The following is a 6,811-nucleotide window of genomic DNA, read 5'->3' as shown; positions in this document are numbered from 1 at the left end:
TCTTCAGAATCAGTAAAACTTTAATTAGTTTTTCAGGAAAAACTCATTAAGTGTCACGTTCGTTCACTGATCCTGTGCAGACATCAGTTTCATTTCTCTCCTGCTGCCTGATGCTTCCTGCTGCTCGCTGCGCTCTGCTGGGACAGTTTGGGTGCTGCTTGGGACGAACTGAGCGCGCTCCATCAATAATGCACAATGTTTCCGTGGTAACTGCCTGGCAACCACGGGGCGCAGCGCCTGCATCCTGTATGGAGGAGAGAGAGAGAGAGAGAGAGACAGAGAGAGAGAATGAGAAAGATGAGAAGAGGAAGAAACAAACAGGTGAGAGAAAGAGGATCAGCATGAAAAAGAAAGATAAAGACAGGAGGAGGTGGAGGAGTGGACTCCATGAGCTCTCATCTCCTTATCTGAATGTACAACATAAATACAGCAGCAGCAGTAGCAGCAGTAGTAGCAGCAGCAGTTAGCAGATGCAGTTAGCAGCAGTAGCAGTAGTTAGCAGCAGTAGCAGCAGCAGCAGTTAGCAGCAGCAGTAGCAGTAGCAGCAGCAGCAGCAGCAGTTAGCAGCAGCAGCAGCAGCAGCAGCAGTTAGCAGCAGCAGCAGTTAGCAGCAGCAGTAGCAGCAGCAGCAGTAGCAGTAGCAGCAGCAGTAGCAGTAGCAGTTAGCAGCAGTTAGCAGCAGTAGCAGTAGCAGCAGCAGCAGCAGTTAGCAGCAGCAGCAGTAGCAGTAGTAGCAGCAGCAGCAGCAGTAGCAGCAGCAGCAGTTAGCAGCAGTAGCAGTAGTTAGCAGCAGTAGCAGCAGCAGCAGTTAGCAGCAGCAGACGATGAGGCGGACAGTGACGGTGTGTGTTTGCTCTGTGCCATCTGTCTTCCTCTGAACTGCAGCGTTAACGTCAGCATTGTCTCCCTGCAGAGACACTGACCATGTTTCCTGTTTCTGTCTCCTCTCGGTTGTTGGATTCAATCTGATTCACGTGAAGAAATAATAGAAATATATATAAAGAGAACCAGATGTAAACACGTCCACAGGTCACGTTTTGAAACAGTCCCTGCAGACACATGCAGATGTTTTGATCACGTCAAAGCTCTTCACACAGAAAAGTTGAGTTTCCATTCAATGCGAGCAGATTGAAAGAACAGATACGTCTGAGGTTGACATTTGCACTGACTCATTTCATGTTCACATTGTATTATTAGCTGACTTTCACATGTGGAGGTGGAGGAGCACTTTGAGTCACACCTGAGGACATTTTGAGCCCTTCTTGTGTCGTGATGCAGCTGTTTTCTCTGACGGAGACACTTACCAGCTCCAACCATCTATTTTTCACAGGAAGTCAGACGAATCTGTTCGTTCTGTTTCTGTGGTGACGAAAACAGCTGTTTTAAGCTAAAACACGATGTTTTTGTGCCTGAACCAAATCAGAGCATCAGCACAGTGTTTTCATGACATACAACTGAAAACTGAGCAGAAAGAAAAGAAGAAACACGGTGCCGACATTTGTTCTGGTGACTGTGTTCACCACTCTCAAACAGCATATAGATGAACTGTGTGTGTGTGTGTGTGTGTGTGTGTGTGTGTGTGTGTGTGTGTGTTACAGGTTCTGTCTCTGTGTTTAAAACATTCATCGCTCCCTCCTCCCCTCATTTGTACCAGTGAATTATTAAACGCTCACCTATTTTTTAATTATTCAAATGGCAGATTTCTGCCTTTTTTGTTTCACTCCGTCACTCTGACGTTTACAGACACATCACGTTACTCTGCATCAGTTATAGTCTTCGGTGCTGGCTGTCACTTCTCCTCCAGCTCATTTAAATCTCTACCTTCAGCCTCAGTTATGAGATATGTTGAAGAAAAAAGAAAAATGTGTAAATTCTGATCATTTTCAACTTGTTTTACTTTAATTAAAGGGTTAATATTCATCACAGGCTTTAACAGAACTATTACTGCACATAATGGTTCTGTTCTGTGACAGAAGACTGGTTTGCCCCCCCCCCCCCCAGTAAAACCTCCGTCTCTGTCTTTGTTGGACGGATCGGGACTCGTCCGTCTCTCTGGTGGGACGGTGCAGTTGGACGGGCTTTCCTTCCTCCCCTCTCTGCGTCTCTACAACATGATTAATACTTGATGCTGCGATGATAGCTATCCCTTGTACGGCAGCATTTGGTAGATGCTCGAGACTATGGGGAGATGTCGCTCATTGTGTGTCTTTGTGTGTGTGTGTGTGTGTGTGTGTGTGTGTGTGTGTGTGTGTGTGTGTGTGTGTGTGAGGGAGGGCTTTTTATACAACTTTGCCCGGGTGATTAAGGCCACATGTTATTGATTGGACCGACCCCCTTGAAGTGCAACATCATCATAAATAATTCTCCTGCCTTCCAGAATAAACTATCACCTTTGTCGGCGCCCTGACAGACTCACACTGAAGAGGAAATGCATTTTTTATGTTTTTACTTGACCTTAATTTAAGTTGTACAAGAGCGATTTCTTATTTACGAGCTCCGGCGTGAATCAACAGATGTGCAAACCATTTAAGGCATCCCGGCTTATATCAGCGTATTCACTGTGAACTATCTGGTAATCAGTCTGTGTGATTTCAGCAGAGCGAACATCCTCTATATGTGCTAACTTACATTTACCCTCCACACTAAGACTCTGAACGGATCCTCTGTTATTTCACTGGGAAACTGAAGGTTTTATTTCTCAGACCCTTCAGCAAATCTTCCTTAGCTTGGAATTGAGTCACACAACTGATAACTGATCATATTTTTTATGATGACAAAGTTTAAACATTCACCTGAAGTCTCCGTCACAAATGAAACACTTGTAAAATGTTGGTGGCTCGTTGGTGCTTCATAAGCTTCATCATGACAGACGCGTCTTTATTAAGCCGTGATTCCCCGGTGCAGCAGGCACAAGACAAAGACTTCCTATGAGACTATAAATATTTAAAGTTAATGTTGTTTTCATTCATGTTTCACCATCTGTGCAGTCAGATGTTCAGGAATGACGAGTGTTTGCAGAGAGGACTCTGTCTGCAGCTGTGCAGGAACATCAAGTACTGTGCAGAAAACATCAGAGAGTGAACGCAGGATGGGAAACGACTCCACTGTGTGTGTGACACTCACCAAAGCTTCCCGCTGCCAGGGTGTAAAGGTTTGACTCCCAAACATCATAAAGCTCCTAACTGATTTATCCGCCTTGTTCCTCAGCAGTGTGTTTCTGCAAAACCACAGAGAAGTTCAAACTTAATGTTTCTTTATGTTTCAACTTCATGTTTGAATTTTCTATTTCTCTCTCGTCACAACTCTGTTGTTTATGCTCTGGATAGAAACAGCTGGAAACGTCTCCAGGTGTAAATATCCAGGACTCGAACTGAACAGCTTGTTCTGTACCCACTGAGTCATTACGTCCTCCTCACTGATCATCTTTGAGCAGAAATCTTACTGTGTTCCAACAGTCTTCACTACAATATTGTCACAATATTGATATCGAGATATTTGCTCAAACACGTCGTGACATTTGATTTCGTCGCCCAGTCGCTCAGAGGAGATTATCGCCCGGCTCTATTTTAAAGCTCAGAATTCACACATTGTTTCTTACTTTTTCTTTTTAACTTTAGATTGTCTCAGTTCTGCACTGTGACATGTATTATATTTACAGCTGATTCATTTCACTTCACAGTCTCCTTTGTGTGTTGTGCTCTGCTGCTCTGTAGACAGGCGCAGGCCGTGTTAAATACACAGCAGGTTCAAATTAAATCAGTCAATCAAATCTGTTGGCACTGCGTCGGGAAATACATCACTGAGCTAACAAACGAGGAGCGATCTGTGGTCATGATGCTCATGAATCAGTCGACAAGGTGAGAGGAGAAAGCTTTTCTCCGCAGAGCTCCTGACCTCCAACATGGCTGCCGAAGCAACGTCACTTAAAAGCCTTCTGTACAAAAAGCCAAGCACACACACACACACACACACACACACACACACGTTCAAACAGAAACAAACACACACTAAGCGCACACAGAGGAGCAGATATAAAGAAAGGCAGACGGGGGAGCGAGCGAGGGATAAAAGCGAGCGGCGAAAAGTGTCTTTAAGCGTTTCTCTGCATGTGAAGTCGTCCCCCGGCCTTCTGGGACGCTGCGCTGCCTGTTTGATGCCTCTGAGACGGCCTCATCCATATTACATCGTCTTTACCATGAGCTGTGATCGCTCCTCATAGAGACATGAAGGAGCTCAGAGAGAGGACGGGACGGAGGAGGAGGAGGAGGAGGAGGGGAAGAGGAAGGAAGAAAAAGGATTCAGAGGAAGAGAAGGGAGAGGAGGATAATGGAGGGAGAGCAGAGGAATGGAGGTGAAGAGGGGGAGACGAGTTGGGAGTGAAAGGGAAGGAGGAGAAGGAGGAAGACAGATAACAGCAGAGAAGATACACAAACAGAAAAGGAACAGGAGATGCTTTCATGCTCAATGACACACCCGACTCTCTCTCACACACACACACACACACACACACACACACACACACGCACACACACACGCTCCCATCAACCTCCTGTCCCTCTGCATTAGGAGCTGCCCGGGGGCATGCGAGGCAGAGCGATACTGAGAGAGCGAGCAGAGTGGTGGTTGGAGGGATCGGCCTGTTAAGAGCTGTCATTTAAATAAAGGTTAGCTGAATGAGAGCCGCCCGGGTGGAGTGTGTGTGTGTGTGTGTGTGTGTGTGTGTGTGTGTGTGTGTGTATCTGTCACATGGCAGTGTGTGTGTGTGTGTGTGTGTGTACATTGAAAGAGCTCTTTGTGACTGTAATCACCCTCCTGTTCATTCAGGCCACAAAGTGATTCCTCTAATGCAGATATTGTTTCCAGCGCGCTGACCCTCGACTCTGACAGCTTTTAAAAGTTCAGGTGAAGTTATGAAGCCTCAGCTGCCACATTTAGATGAAGCGGGCGTATGTATATCAGCCGTGTTGTGGTCTGACTGCAGCTTAAAGCGAAACCCTACCAGCTATCGACCAAGTGTTTGATGAGGCAGAAATCTAAATCTGTGTTTGTTTAAATATTCAGTCATCTTCTTCTGTCTACAAAGAACATCAGCGAAAAACACTCTGCAAGTTTCCAACGAAATGTGCTCAACTGAATTTTAAGAAAACTCAAAAGAAAATGAACTTGTGTGCGTTTCCATCCTCTACAGTTCTGTGATCATTAGGAGTTTGTTGGTCGAGGTAAGAAGCTGGTGGAGTTCATTCTCTCATCAACAAGTGAAGTCAGTTTCATTTATTCAGCGTCAGTTCAGACCATTAATTCATTTAGAGAGTCAACATTTCCCCAGAGGAAGAGATGAATGAGATGACGTGAGTAAACGAGCCAACTTCAGTGTAAAACAACGTAGAAAAACACGGTGGAAATATGTCTTTATCTCCAATATGTGTTAGTTCTCCTCATCACTCCACACAGATCGGATGTGATCTCTTCACTGAATGTTTAAGTCACTATACTTGTTGAAGTCAGCATCAACACGACTGCAGCTTTTCGCTCGTCGTGGTTTGCAGCAGAGTTGAGCTACGCAGGGATCGCTTCAGCGCCGGTGTGACAGATATGTTGATGCTAACCTTGTTTAGACTGATGACAACAGATGACGTATAGAAGACACACTGCCACCATCAATGAGAACAGTAGTGTAGCTCAAGAGTTAGAAACAATGCACAGTAAATACAACTTCACCTTTTAAGTAATGCACCTCAGAACCAAACACATGAATAAATAATATATATGAGAAAAGAGTTTCACTTTATACTGTAAACTACTAAAACCAGCGTACACGAGGCGACCGACTGAATCTGGTTCAGACTGCAGGGACCAAAACTTTATGAGCGTCTGAACCCGTCCTGTGAAACACCTCAGTTAATTGTTGTGTTTCCAAATTATCATTCAAAGTACACTGAAGTGAGGTCACATGAGAGAGAGATGGAGGAGGAGGAGGAGGAGGAGGAGGAGGGACGAGGAGGAGGAGGAGGAGGAGGAGGGCTGATGGGTCCTTTAGTGGTTGTGTGATCTCAGCCACCAGTTCCACAGCTGGTGCACCAGCAGGCAGCCCAGCCTGGCCATATGCTGCCTGGGCTGCTCCCATTGCTCCCATTATCCTCGGTGGAGGAGCCCCCCGCCGCCCCCCAACCCCACCCCGACCACCACCACCACTACTATTCTCTCTCCCCCGCCCCCCACCACCACCACCACCTTCAGCCCTCACAACTATTGTGGTGCAGAAATGCTCAGACTTGAACTGTAACTCGTTGATGCAGTGTCACGTCTCTCTCCAGGTGAGAGCTGGGACAGAACCGTCGTTCTTTTATTCGTCTGATTTTACATCAGACAGTTTGGAAATGTGCTGATTACGTCCTCGTCAGACGAACGACACACTGACGAGACACGACTGATGACGTCGTCCTGTTAATAACGACATCACGTCAGACTCGTTCGTTATTTCACTGTCTGCTTCATGTTCCTGAAGCTGAGAGGATTCATGCAACTTATTATTATATTTAATCCAACAGAAATATACATTTCTCATGAGGTATTTTATATGCAGATTTAAGCTGTATAATTTATGGAAATCAGTCTTCTCATTTTCATATTGTCTCTTGCATGTTTCCTCTTACTGTCCATCTGTAACGTTCACAGAGTCTCTGCTGTCACAGCCCAGACGCCACAGTAAAATCACATTATATGTACGTGTATGAGCTGAATTTGATGTTGACAGTCTGCGTTTCAACATTTGTAAGAGTGAAATTGAAACATAAAGTTGAAACATGTCTGT

General features: G+C 45.4%; 1 long non-coding RNA gene across 1 annotated transcript in view; it reads left to right on the top strand.

Moving 5' to 3' along the window:
- Positions 1-260: 260 nt before the first annotated feature.
- LOC311269144 overlaps positions 261-6,811 on the top strand; it is a 17,525-nt gene continuing 10,974 nt past the window's right edge. Inside the window, exons 1-2 of the long non-coding RNA XR_014624046.1 lie at positions 261-321; positions 2,988-3,151. This is a non-coding gene — a long non-coding RNA (uncharacterized lncRNA). The remainder of the gene's footprint in view (positions 322-2,987; positions 3,152-6,811) is intronic.

This window comes from Pagrus pagrus, assembly GCF_965226575.1.
Source record: "Pagrus pagrus genome assembly, chromosome: 14".
Taxonomy (NCBI): Eukaryota; Metazoa; Chordata; class Actinopteri; order Spariformes; family Sparidae; genus Pagrus; species Pagrus pagrus.
Note: the sequence above shows the minus strand (reverse complement) of the source record. Positions and strands in the feature narration are given on the sequence as shown.